Source organism: Oenanthe melanoleuca, unplaced genomic scaffold, assembly GCF_029582105.1.
Source record: "Oenanthe melanoleuca isolate GR-GAL-2019-014 unplaced genomic scaffold, OMel1.0 S004, whole genome shotgun sequence".
NCBI lineage: Eukaryota > Metazoa > Chordata > Aves > Passeriformes > Muscicapidae > Oenanthe > Oenanthe melanoleuca.
Genome location: NW_026612653.1, coordinates 95,054 through 109,090, shown reverse-complemented (window position 1 = coordinate 109,090; position 14,037 = coordinate 95,054). Strand labels below are relative to the sequence as shown.

The 14,037-nt window shown below is 54.3% G+C and overlaps 2 long non-coding RNA genes across 2 annotated transcripts; both read right to left on the bottom strand.

Moving 5' to 3' along the window:
* Window positions 1-234: 234 nt before the first annotated feature.
* LOC130266249 (uncharacterized) lies at window positions 235-4,312 on the bottom strand. The gene is made up of 4 exons (XR_008842796.1): window positions 4,137-4,312; window positions 3,814-3,962; window positions 2,543-2,610; window positions 235-1,451 (listed from the first exon to the last, which is right to left on the bottom strand). It is a non-coding gene; the product is annotated as an uncharacterized LOC130266249 (long non-coding RNA).
* Window positions 4,313-9,326: 5,014 nt separating this feature from the next.
* Window positions 9,327-13,391, bottom strand: LOC130266250 (uncharacterized). Its single transcript, XR_008842797.1, has 4 exons — window positions 13,216-13,391; window positions 12,896-13,044; window positions 11,625-11,692; window positions 9,327-10,543 (listed from the first exon to the last, which is right to left on the bottom strand). It is a non-coding gene; the product is annotated as an uncharacterized LOC130266250 (long non-coding RNA).
* Between the last annotated feature and the right edge of the window lie 646 nt (window positions 13,392-14,037).

Genomic DNA, 14,037 nt, shown 5'->3' with positions numbered 1-14,037 from the left:
ACCCAGCCCTCCCTGTGAATGTTCTGGCACTCTTGGGTCCCTCTGGGGGACGGCACCGGGCACCGCCCCCCCACTCCCCACTCACCTGCTCCTTCACCGCAGCGTGGCTCCCTCTCCTCGGGACCTTGGGGTGCCCCAAAGGACACGGGAGCCCCCGAGTCTCCACCCCCTGCCCCCCTCAGCCTTTTTTCCTCACCCCCAAAGAAGGCACAGAACAACTACAACTGCCTCGGGCAGGAGCACGGCACTTTATTCGAACCCTTCCCACGGTCCATCCCCCCAAAAAGGGACTCTGCTCACGCAAGGAAGTGGGGGACAGCCCCCAGAAGGGCTGAAGTTCCTTCTCAGCCCCGCAGACACAGGCAACAAGGGGCAGAAGAGGAAGCACCAGCCGAGAGGACACAGCAAGAAAACTAAGATCAAGGCGCAGGATGAAATGGAAAAAAACAAAAAATCCAAAAACACCTGGGATGGTGAATGGGCCGCACACAGAGAGGGATTAAAAAAGAACAGGGACAGCAAATGGGACACACCCGTGGGAACCACCGGCACGGGGAGCTCCACAGAGCCACACAGAATAAAACAGGAACACGAGCGAGGCACGGAGAAGGACGCAGAACGAAACACGGTGCCAAACACGCAGCAAGGACTGAGGGATACAAAGAGGGAAACAAGAACCCGCAGAGGAATCGACCGCGGCACGTGCCGGGGCGGGCAAACGCGGCCAAGGAGCAGCACAGGGACGGAGACAGAGAGGCACGGCCAGCAGGACAGAGGCTCACCAAGAGAGGGGACGGTCAGGGAGGAGCACTGGGCAGCAGGTGCACACAGGTACAGGCAAAGGGACAGTGACAGGGACAAAGAAACACAGTCACGGTGCAGGACTGAGGGACAAGGAGAGGAAGAAAGGAGAAATAAAGATGCAGGCAGCAAGTGAGACAGAGAGAGAGGCAAAAAGTAGGACAGAACAGGGAGAGGGATTGAGTAAGAGAGATTACATAAATATTGAGTATTCATTTCAAAAAAGAAAAAGAAGAACAAGAGAGAGTGAAGCAGTGAAAGGGAATGGGATGGGGAGCACACAGGCCAAGAAAGGAACACAAAAGACACAGCGGACAGAGAGGAGAGAAGGGGTGGAAAATTGAATATAAAGCTGGAAGAGGAACAGCAGCAGACCCAGGACTATTTATTACAGAGTGTGGCTGCTGAACCTGTCAGGAAAGCACCAGCTCCGACAGAACAGGGCACGGGCACGGCTCGGCCTGGGACTCATCGATTCACATCTGTCTCATAAAGGCCGTGATAAAACACGAGGTGAAAGCTGAATGGTTGAAGTGCTGCAGCTTGGGTCCTGCTCAGCCCTCATCCCAGCCCGTGCTGCCAGTGAACACACTGATGCTCTTCTCAGCTTGTTTTTATACATCCAAATTCCTTCTTCCAGTTTCTTCAAGCTAGGGGAAGGGAAGGGAAGGGAAGGGAAGGGAAGGAAAAAAAAAAAACTCTAGGGGAAAAAAAAAAAAAAAGAAACACCACCAAAAACAACCACAAAGAAACCCAAAAGGAAAACAAACAAAAAACCCACAAATAACAATCCAAAACAAATCCACAGCACCTTCAGCACCTTTTTGCATAACAAACTTGTACAATTATAACTTTTAAATTCTCTTCTTTGTATCTGAAGTTCCCCATACTCCCTAAAGCAGAGTAACAAACCAGGCGTCAGTAAAGAAGGTGTCTGGGTTAAAAGACACTGGGCCTCCTGCCAACAAAACTATTTAGTGTTCACCTCTGCTACATCCAGCTGTAGCTAATTGTGTAGTTATGGTAATAGTGCCACAGGAATTTGGAAGGAATTATGGTACTCAGAGCTAATACAAAAGATGCACTCTAAAAATGGGTGCAACAGGAAAATGGAATGCTATTAAAATGATAAAATACTTGAACCTCAGGAGGGGAAAAAAAAAATCTCAGTATCAAAGCTCTTTGTATTTTGCATGCACATTTCCATCTAAGAAAAGCATATGCTGGTTACAATAGGCTTCTTCATAGCCTAATAGCAAACATGAAGTTTGCCTAACTCCATTTGAATCAGGGATATAAAAGCAGATCAAGCAAGTGACAAATGAGACAGCTATTCCTAGACTGCAGCAGACACCAACAATGAATTATGAGCAGGCTCCAGCCTCAGCCTGGCATGGCTGGGCTTTTCCTTGGACCTGCCTCAATTAAACGAGTTTGGAGCTTTTGATGCCTGCAAGTTGGTGTTCTTCTCACTGGGGCAATTGGAAATAATTTCAGTATCATTAGAAAATTTTAGAAAAATCCAGCTAAAAGTTTCACCTCTGTCCCCTCTAAGTTATCCCAGTTTTCCCCAGCTAGGAGCTGCACAGAAGTGAGGCAGGGGAAATCACGTCAGGGAACAGCTGTAGAGTTAAAGGCAGAAAGACAAGACTTATCAGGAAAGGGGAAAGGTTTCAGAAAAGATTTCGGTGGTCTAATTAATGATCATTTCTGATTCCCAGTGAGAAGAACACAAACTCACAGCCAGTCAGGCCTCACAGTCCCCTGTAGTGAGAGCTCAGCACACATCCACAGAGGCAAGTCCAGCACCTGGAAGAAAAAAATAAAGAACCAGAAGAAAAAGGTGAATTATTTTGTTTCCAAGTTATTTCCAGTTCTTAAAGCCCTACCAGCACTTGCTCTTGGTTTTGGTTGGGTGAATCCCAGGCAGTGGGCACGGGCCACGCCATCTGTTCACCCTGGCACAAGTGGTGTTTGCACAAAGTGGGACCAGAGGTGAAGGTCAGAGCCAGCCCTGCTTCTGAATTCCAGGATAAGTTTTACCAGCTGCCAAATGAGGGATTAAAAATACGTAAGAATGAAACGAAAAGCATTAATGAGGCTCGTGGGATTCCATTACATTGCTGTCATAAAATTCAGAAACAAGAGTTTTGAGCTTCTGATGAGAACAGTGCAGTTCTTCATTCGTATTAGTCACTGTGTGGGATTTGGGGTCTGTCTGGATTTCAAAGCCCTCATGGTGGCCCTGACACTGCTCAGGAGCTGGTAGGAAAGGAAAAGCACAGTCAGAGCTCCTGGCAGGCACAGGGCCACCATGAGGGCTTTAAAATCCCCAGATTGGATTGTGGAGGAATCATCTGGGACTTGGATTGTCCCTCTGGGTGATCACAGCCCAGTTGCTGTGATTTGTACAATTCCATACATTTGACTCCCAAAACTTCCCAGCCCGGGGGTTGAGCTGACAGGGCAGCACAAAGATTGTTCTCTGTGCAGGGCCCAGACTCGGGGCTCACTGTCAGCTTTGCTAGTTCCCGTGAATTATCCCACAGCCCCCAATTCCCTGCTCAGTTCCTGCTGCCATACCCTCACGGTGCCTCACGGAGGGTGGATATTCCCGTGCAGAGCTGCCCCTTGAACGCCAGCTCTGCCAGGAACGGGCAGAGCGTGCAAGGAAGCTCAGCAGCATCGGGACAGGGACAGGCATCTGTTCCAAAGAATTGGCTATTTAAAGCCCTCATCCCCCAGCCCCGCCCATGTCCCTGGGGGGCAGCTGACAGAGCTGCCTGGAGTTCAGCTGATTTAGCCCCCCTGAGCCGGGGCTCCAGGTGATATTTTCAAGCAGGAGAAGGCAGGGCCGGGGGCGCTCCCGTCCCGTGCCAAGGCAGCTCCCCGTGCCCACGGGAGGACATCTCTCCCTGCAGCAGCTCAGCTCCTTTCAGAGCCTCAGCAAGTTCTTTTCCCTCAGCAAAGGGTGCACATCCCTGCCTCCAGCACACCTCCAGTGGGACCCACCTGGGAAAGCTTTCCATCCCTTCTGCACTTCCAGCTGGCTCCCTGGAAACTCCCACCTTCGTCCAAACAAAACTTCATCCCACCTGAACCTTTGATTTGAAGGCATCTCTGCAGGCTGTCGGTTGGCATTTAATAGCTGTGAGGGAAGACTGCCTTGGCTTTAGTGCTGCTGCTGAACGAGGCCTCAGGCGGGAAGGGAAGGGAAGGGAAGGGAAGGGAAGGGAAGGGAAGGGAAGGGAAGGAAGGGAAGGGAAGGAAGGGAAGGGAAGGGAAGGGAAGGGAAGGGAAGGGAAGGCAAGGCAATTGGGGTGGACAGGACATACCTGGCAGCTGCCTGGGAGCTCTGGGAGGCTGGAACCAGGAATTGCTGTCTGAGCCCCTCTGCACGCAGCCCGTGCCACCATCACCAGGACACGCCAGCTGCTCCTTGGGCTGCTTTTGGGCTGTCAGTGGCCTGTATCCAGGCTGAAGCATCTCCAGGAGCCTGCTCAGAGCAGCCCCTGGCCCGGGAGCCATGGGCAGCCCTTGAGCCGTGTCCGTGCCAGCGCCGGTCGGGCACCCAGCGCCCATCCCGGGCCGTGCGCTCGGCACGGGCAGGACGCTGCAGGCACAGCCCCTGCCCCGAGGGCCCAAGGACAAGAGGTGCTGGATGCCTTTCGGGGACTCCTGGCCTCCTCCTGCCCCCCGTTCCCCGCAGCTGGGACACACAGAAACAACAAGGAGCATTGCTGGCACTGAGTGGGAAGCACTGAGACCTCTGTGCAGCTTGCTCTTGTGCAGCCAATGATTCCCATCCTTGGGAGTTTCATACCTGTGATGCAGAGGGCTCAGTCAGTCGGAGCACAGTCCAGGTAGTGCCAAGGTTGTGAGTTCAAATCTCCCACGGGCCGTGTCCTCGAGAGTCGGATTTTAGGAACCCTCTCAATCCCAGTATATCCTGTGACCCGGAAGCAAAGGGGAAAAGCCGCAGCCGAGTTTTAATAAAAGAGGTTTTGCCATCGCAGAGCTTCTTGGAGTTGCAAAGCAAGGGAGAGGGGGAGCATCCCATCTGGCAGGTGAATGAGAAACAGCCCGAGCGGCACCGTGCCCGGCCCCGCCGAGCGGCTCCTCCCGCGCCCCAGCCCCGCTCGTTCCGCAGGGGTGCGCGGGCAGCAGCCCCGGGGCTGTGCGCGCACGGGAACGGGGAGCCGGGCGCTGCTCCGCGCTCAGGGCTGCGGGGCCTCCGCGGGACGGGGGCACCGGGAGCGCCGGGATTTGGGGCTCCAGGGCTGGCACGGCGGCCCCCGCGCCCGGCCGGGTCCAGCCGCTCCGGCTCTACGGCCTTTATTATGCGGCGTCCCGACCCCCGCGGGGCGGGGGAAAGAGGAAAAGCGGGCACGGAGGATGGGAATGGGGGGGCAGACGGGGCGGTCGGGGTGGGTGACCAAGGACCGAGGGCGGGGGGCGCCGGGGTGTGCGGGGCAGCGGGGACAGGGGAAGGGGCGCTGGGGGGGGGGGAATGGGAGAGCGGAGGAAGGAGGGGAGGCGGAATTGGGGGGGGGGGGAACGGGAGCAGGGAGAGGGAACAGGGACAGGTGTGGTGGGAAGGGAATGGGAGGGTGGAGGAAGGAGGGGAGGATTGAATGAGGGGAATGGGAGCAGGGAGAGGGAACGGGGGGCCCAGGGTTGGGGAGAAGGAAGGGTAGAAGCAGGCGCAGGAGGAGAAAGGAATAGAACAGGGTAGGGTAGGGTGTGTATAGGTATGGGGGGCGGATGGTGGGGAACAGCGGGAAACAGCCAGGGGAGAAGGGACGGAGAGCAGGGACACAGGGATGAGAGGAGCAGGGAGGGCTCGGGCTGCGGAGGGAAGCGGGACGGGGAGGGAAAGGCCGGGGGCGGAGAGGGACGGGGGACCCAGGAGGGGAACAGGAGAGGGGAGCGGGGTAGGGACAGGAGAGGGAGAATGGGGGGGACAGGTTGGGGGGAGAAAGAAAAGAAAAGGAACACGGGGAGGAGGGAGGAAAGGTAGAGAGAGAAACAGGAGGAGAGGCCGAAAGGGGAGGGAAAGAGTCGGTTTGAGGAGGAGAGAGAAAGGCGGGAAAGGCAGAAAAAGAAGGGGAACACGAGGAGGAGGGGGAGAGGGTTTGAGAGGAAGGAAAGCAGAAATCCAACCTGTCCCTGTGCGCGGAGCTCCAACGCAGCCACCGACCCAAAGGAGCTCAGCCTGAGCAAATGGGGGCCGAGCCAATTACCTGGAGTTCAATCACCTCGGCCACGCCCCGCGCAGCCGCACCGAGACCCCGCGCACCTGTGCCGGGCCCGGCCCCGCCCCTGGACCACCTCACGGCCCCGCACCTGGACCCCCGCCCGGTACCGCCCCCGGTACCGCCGTGGGTACCGCCGCCGCTGCCGCCCTTGGTACCGCCCCTGGTTCCGCCCTTGGTACCGCCCCCGGGACCGCCTTCGGTGCCGCCCCCGGCAGTACAGGACCCCGGCAGGGAAAGGCGTCTGCCCGCAGCCGCCTGTCGGCGCCTGCCCGTTTCCCGCGCGCCCGCGGCGCTGCTGAGCCCACAGCCCGTGTCCGCACTCTCGGAAACGCCGCAGAAAATCGCGCCGCGGGGATCCGTGTCGGCGTCGCGGGCAGGCAGCCCACAAAACAGCCTGGGGTCCTTGATTTTCCCGCCCTTTCTGCCGCCATATATAGAAGGTCAAACGAGTGCCGGCCAAACCGCCATCTTGAGAGTGGCAAGACGTCACTTCCGCCCTTCTCGGCCGCCATCTCTAGTACTGGCAGAGGCCACTTCCGGCCCGGCTGCCATCTTTGTTGTGGTACCCGGAACTGCCGCCATATATAGAAGGTCAGACGAGTGCCGGCCAAACCGCCATCTTGAGAGTGGCAAGACGTCACTTCCGCCCTTCTCGGCCGCCATCTCTAGTACTGGCAGAGGCCACTTCCGGCCCGGCTGCCATCTTTGTTGTGGTACCCGGAACTGCCGCCATATATAGAAGGTCAAACGATTGCCGGCCAAATCGCCATCTTGAGAGTGGCAAGACGTCACTTCCGCCCTTCTCGGCCGCCATCTCTAGTACTGGCAGAGGCCACTTCCGCAGCGTGGCGGCAGTCCTACAGGGCAGCGTCCCGGCACGCGCTCGCTCCCATCATCGGAAGGGCACGCGCGCAGCACTGCGCTGTGCCCACAGGACGGCAGCGCTGCCAGGGCGCCGGAGCGGCGGCGGCTGCAGTACCGCGCTGTGCCCACAAGGCGGCAGCACTGCCATTGCCGGCTCGGGGGCTGGCAGCAGTACCGCGCTGTGCCTACAAGGCGGCAGCACTGCCATTGCCGGCTCGGGGGCGGCTGCAGTACCGCGCTGTGCCCACAAGGCGGCAGCACTGCCATTGCCGGCTCGGGGGCTGGCTGCAGTACCGCGCTGTGTCCACAAGGCGGCAGCACTGCCATTGCCGGCTCGGGGCTGGCTGCAGTACCGCGCTGTGCCCACAAGGCAGCAGCACTGCCATTGCCGGCTCGGGGGCTGGCTGCAGTACCGCGCTGTGTCCACAAGGCGGCAGCACTGCCATTGCCGGCTCGGGGCTGGCTGCAGTACCGCGCTGTGCCTACAAGGCGGCAGCACTGCCATTGCCGGCTCGGGGGCGGCTGCAGTACCGCGCTGTGCCCACAAGGCGGCAGCACTGCCATTGCCGGCTCGGGGGCTGGCTGCAGTACCGCGCTGTGTCCACAAGACGGCAGCACTGCCATTGCCGGCTCGGGGCTGGCTGCAGTACCGCGCTGTGCCCACAAGGCAGCAGCACTGCCATTGCCGGCTCGGGGGCTGGCTGCAGTACCGCGCTGTGTCCACAAGGCGGCAGCACTGCCTATTGCCGGCTCGGGGCTGGCTGCAGTACCGCGCTGTGTCCCACAAGGCGGCAGCACTGCCATTGCCGGCTCGGGGGCTGGCTGCAGTACCGCGCTGTGCCCACAAGGCGGCAGCACTGCCATTGCCGGCTCGGGGGCTGGCTGCAGTACCGCGCTGTGTCCACAAGGCGGCAGCACTGCCATTGCCGGCTCGGGGCTGGCTGCAGTACCGCGCTGTGTCCACAAGGCGGCAGCACTGCCATTGCCGGCTCGGGGGCTGGCTGCAGTACCGCGCTGTGTCCACAAGGCGGCAGCACTGCCATTGCCGGCTCGGGGCTGGCTGCAGTACCGCGCTGTGTCCACAAGGCGGCAGCACTGCCATTGCCGGCTCGGGGGCTGGCTGCAGTACCGCGCTGTGTCCACAAGGCGGCAGCACTGCCATTGCCGGCTCGGGGGCTGGCTGCAGTACCGCGCTGTGTCCACAAGGCGGCAGCACTGCGCCGAGCTCAGCCCGGGGCTGCGGCGCTTTGGGGGACAGAGAGAGAAGCGAAGGCAAAAAGCAACGAGTCCCATCCCTTCAAAAAATCCTCCTAAAAGAATGCCCCCAAAACACCCCGACCAAAACTAAAAGCAAACAATAAAAAAACCCCTTTGAATAAAAATCTATTAATATTTAATTTATATTCACATTCCCAATCTATACACATTTTATATTTTCAATTAAGGTTGCATTATAACATATATACAATATTATTTTTATTATTTATTGTACACATAATATTTATATTGTTAAAATTCATTTCTATTTTATGCATATATCTTTATATATTATATATGTGTATGTTTCAAATTTTATTTAAAAGCCCCACCTTTACCCAAATACAAACAAAAAACCCCTTTATTTTAAACTATATTTAAATGTTTCTATTTATATCTTTCATTTGTATGTCTGCAATCAATGTATCTATATTATAAATATATTATACCAGAAGTATATATTATTTATATCCTACATTTATATTGATCTATATATTTATGTATTTACTTCCATACATTCATGTATGCACAAATACTTCTACTTTTATGTCTTTATAAACTTATTGTACATTTGTGTATTTATTTTGCTTATATTAATTATAAAAAAACCCGCCTTTACCAAATAAAACCAAAAAAACCCATTTACTTTAAACTATATTATTTGCGTATTTCTAATCTCATATATATATAATTTATATTCATACACTATATATTTGCATTATTCATATATTTAATATAAAGTTGTTACTTCTATTTGTATATATTTTATATTTATATAAATATATTTTTATTTTTCTATTATTTTTATTTTATATTTAGATTATCTATTAAAAAACTCTTCTCTAACCAAATAAAACATTTATTTAAGCTGTAGTTAGGTATTTTTTATATTTATATTTTCCTGCCTTCTACACCCAGCCCTCCCTGTGAATGTTCTGGCACTCTTGGGTCCCTCTGGGGGACGGCACCGGGCACCGCCCCCCCACTCCCCACTCAGCTGCTCCTTCACCGCAGCGTGGCTCCCTCTCCTCGGGACCTTGGGGTGCCCCAAAGGACACGGGAGCCCCCGAGTCTCCACCCCCTGCCCCCCTCAGCCTTTTTTCCTCACCCCCAAAGAAGGCACACAACAACTACAACTGCCTCGGGCAGGAGCACGGCACTTTATTCGAACCCTTCCCACGGTCCATCCCCCCAAAAAGGGACTCTGCTCACGCAAGGAAGTGGGGGACAGCCCCCAGAAGGGCTGAAGTTCCTTCTCAGCCCCGCAGACACAGGCAACAAGGGGCAGAAGAGGAAGCACCAGCCGAGAGGACACAGCAAGAAAACTAAGATCAAGGCGCAGGATGAAATGGAAAAAAACAAAAAATCCAAAAACACCTGGGATGGTGAATGGGCCGCACACAGAGAGGGATTAAAAAAGAACAGGGACAGCAAATGGGACACACCCGTGGGAACCACCGGCACGGGGAGCTCCACAGAGCCACACAGAATAAAACAGGAACACGAGCGAGGCACGGAGAAGGACGCAGAACGAAACACGGTGCCAAACACGCAGCAAGGACTGAGGGATACAAAGAGGGAAACAAGAACCCGCAGAGGAATCGACCGCGGCACGTGCCGGGGCGGGCAAACGCGGCCAAGGAGCAGCACAGGGACGGAGACAGAGAGGCACGGCCAGCAGGACAGAGGCTCACCAAGAGAGGGGACGGTCAGGGAGGAGCACTGGGCAGCAGGTGCACACAGGTACAGGCAAAGGGACAGTGACAGGGACAAAGAAACACAGTCACGGTGCAGGACTGAGGGACAAGGAGAGGAAGAAAGGAGAAATAAAGATGCAGGCAGCAAGTGAGACAGAGAGAGAGGCAAAAAGTAGGACAGAACAGGGAGAGGGATTGAGTAAGAGAGATTACATAAATATTGAGTATTCATTTCAAAAAAGAAAAAGAAGAACAAGAGAGAGTGAAGCAGTGAAAGGGAATGGGATGGGGAGCACACAGGCCAAGAAAGGAACACAAAAGACACAGCGGACAGAGAGGAGAGAAGGGGTGGAAAATTGAATATAAAGCTGGAAGAGGAACAGCAGCAGACCCAGGACTATTTATTACAGAGTGTGGCTGCTGAACCTGTCAGGAAAGCACCAGCTCCGACAGAACAGGGCACGGGCACGGCTCGGCCTGGGACTCATCGATTCACATCTGTCTCATAAAGGCCGTGATAAAACACGAGGTGAAAGCTGAATGGTTGAAGTGCTGCAGCTTGGGTCCTGCTCAGCCCTCATCCCAGCCCGTGCTGCCAGTGAACACACTGATGCTCTTCTCAGCTTGTTTTTATACATCCAAATTCCTTCTTCCAGTTTCTTCAAGCTAGGGGAAGGGAAGGGAAGGGAAGGGAAGGGAAGGGAAGGAAAAAAAAAAAAACTCTAGGGGAAAAAAAAAAAAAAGAAACACCACCAAAAACAACCACAAAGAAACCCAAAAGGAAAACAAACAAAAAACCCACAAATAACAATCCAAAACAAATCCACAGCACCTTCAGCACCTTTTTGCATAACAAACTTTTAAATTCTCTTCTTTGTATCTGAAGTTCCCCATACTCCCTAAAGCAGAGTAACAAACCAGGCGTCAGTAAAGAAGGTGTCTGGGTTAAAAGACACTGGGCCTCCTGCCAACAAAACTATTTAGTGTTCACCTCTGCTACATCCAGCTGTAGCTAATTGTGTAGTTATGGTAATAGTGCCACAGGAATTTGGAAGGAATTATGGTACTCAGAGCTAATACAAAAGATGCACTCTAAAAATGGGTGCAACAGGAAAATGGAATGCTATTAAAATGATAAAATACTTGAACCTCAGGAGGGGAAAAAAAAAATCTCAGTATCAAAGCTCTTTGTATTTTGCATGCACATTTCCATCTAAGAAAAGCATATGCTGGTTACAATAGGCTTCTTCATAGCCTAATAGCAAACATGAAGTTTGCCTAACTCCATTTGAATCAGGGATATAAAAGCAGATCAAGCAAGTGACAAATGAGACAGCTATTCCTAGACTGCAGCAGACACCAACAATGAATTATGAGCAGGCTCCAGCCTCAGCCTGGCATGGCTGGGCTTTTCCTTGGACCTGCCTCAATTAAACGAGTTTGGAGCTTTTGATGCCTGCAAGTTGGTGTTCTTCTCACTGGGGCAATTGGAAATAATTTCAGTATCATTAGAAAATTTTAGAAAAATCCAGCTAAAAGTTTCACCTCTGTCCCCTCTAAGTTATCCCAGTTTTCCCCAGCTAGGAGCTGCACAGAAGTGAGGCAGGGGAAATCACGTCAGGGAACAGCTGTAGAGTTAAAGGCAGAAAGACAAGACTTATCAGGAAAGGGGAAAGGTTTCAGAAAAGATTTCGGTGGTCTAATTAATGATCATTTCTGATTCCCAGTGAGAAGAACACAAACTCACAGCCAGTCAGGCCTCACAGTCCCCTGTAGTGAGAGCTCAGCACACATCCACAGAGGCAAGTCCAGCACCTGGAAGAAAAAAATAAAGAACCAGAAGAAAAAGGTGAATTATTTTGTTTCCAAGTTATTTCCAGTTCTTAAAGCCCTACCAGCACTTGCTCTTGGTTTTGGTTGGGTGAATCCCAGGCAGTGGGCACGGGCCACGCCATCTGTTCACCCTGGCACAAGTGGTGTTTGCACAAAGTGGGACCAGAGGTGAAGGTCAGAGCCAGCCCTGCTTCTGAATTCCAGGATAAGTTTTACCAGCTGCCAAATGAGGGATTAAAAATACGTAAGAATGAAACGAAAAGCATTAATGAGGCTCGTGGGATTCCATTACATTGCTGTCATAAAATTCAGAAACAAGAGTTTTGAGCTTCTGATGAGAACAGTGCAATTCTTCATTCGTATTAGTCACTGTGTGGGATTTGGGGTCTGTCTGGATTTCAAAGCCCTCATGGTGGCCCTGACACTGCTCAGGAGCTGGTAGGAAAGGAAAAGCACAGTCAGAGCTCCTGGCAGGCACAGGGCCACCATGAGGGCTTTAAAATCCCCAGATTGGATTGTGGAGGAATCATCTGGGACTTGGATTGTCCCTCTGGGTGATCACAGCCCAGTTGCTGTGATTTGTACAATTCCATATATTTGACTCCCAAAACTTCCCAGCCCGGGGGTTGAGCTGACAGGGCAGCACAAAGATTGTTCTCTGTGCAGGGCCCAGACTCGGGGCTCACTGTCAGCTTTGCTAGTTCCCGTGAATTATCCCACAGCCCCCAATTCCCTGCTCAGTTCCTGCTGCCATACCCTCACGGTGCCTCACGGAGGGTGGATATTCCCGTGCAGAGCTGCCCCTTGAACGCCAGCTCTGCCAGGAACGGGCAGAGCGTGCAAGGAAGCTCAGCAGCATCGGGACAGGGACAGGCATCTGTTCCAAAGAATTGGCTATTTAAAGCCCTCATCCCCCAGCCCCGCCCATGTCCCTGGGGGGCAGCTGACAGAGCTGCCTGGAGTTCAGCTGATTTAGCCCCCCTGAGCCGGGGCTCCAGGTGATATTTTCAAGCAGAAGAAGGCAGGGCCGGGGGCGCTCCCGTCCCGTGCCAAGGCAGCTCCCCGTGCCCACGGGAGGACATCTCTCCCTGCAGCAGCTCAGCTCCTTTCAGAGCCTCAGCAAGTTCTTTTCCCTCAGCAAAGGGTGCACATCCCTGCCTCCAGCACACCTCCAGTGGGACCCACCTGGGAAAGCTTTCCATCCCTTCTGCACTTCCAGCTGGCTCCCTGGAAACTCCCACCTTCGTCCAAACAAAACTTCATCCCACCTGAACCTTTGATTTGAAGGCATCTCTGCAGGCTGTCGGTTGGCATTTAATAGCTGTGAGGGAAGACTGCCTTGGCTTTAGTGCTGCTGCTGAACGAGGCCTCAGGCGGGAAGGGAAGGGAAGGGAAGGGAAGGGAAGGGAAGGGAAGGGAAGGGAAGGGAAGGGAAGGGAAGGGAAGGGAAGGGAAGGGAAGGGAAGGGAAGGGAAGGGAAGGCAATTGGGGTGGACAGGACATACCTGGCAGCTGCCTGGGAGCTCTGGGAGGCTGGAACCAGGAATTGCTGTCTGAGCCCCTCTGCACGCAGCCCGTGCCACCATCACCAGGACACGCCAGCTGCTCCTTGGGCTGCTTTTGGGCTGTCAGTGGCCTGTATCCAGGCTGAAGCATCTCCAGGAGCCTGCTCAGAGCAGCCCCTGGCCCGGGAGCCATGGGCAGCCCTTGAGCCGTGTCCGTGCCAGCGCCGGTCGGGCACCCAGCGCCCATCCCGGGCCGTGCGCTCGGCACGGGCAGGACGCTGCAGGCACAGCCCCTGCCCCGAGGGCCCAAGGACAAGAGGTGCTGGATGCCTTTCGGGGACTCCTGGCCTCCTCCTGCCCCCCGTTCCCCGCAGCTGGGACACACAGAAACAACAAGGAGCATTGCTGGCACTGAGTGGGAAGCACTGAGACCTCTGTGCAGCTTGCTCTTGTGCAGCCAATGATTCCCATCCTTGGGAGTTTCATACCTGTGATGCAGAGGGCTCAGTCAGTCGGAGCACAGTCCAGGTAGTGCCAAGGTTGTGAGTTCAAATCTCCCACGGGCCGTGTCCTCGAGAGTCGGATTTTAGGAACCCTCTCAATCCCAGTATATCCTGTGACCCGGAAGCAAAGGGGAAAAGCCGCAGCCGAGTTTTAATAAAAGAGGTTTTGCCATCGCAGAGCTTCTTGGAGTTGCAAAGCAAGGGAGAGGGGGAGCATCCCATCTGGCAGGTGAATGAGAAACAGCCCGAGCGGCACCGTGCCCGGCCCCGCCGAGCGGCTCCTCCCGCGCCCCAGCCCCGCTCGTTCCGCAGGGGTGCG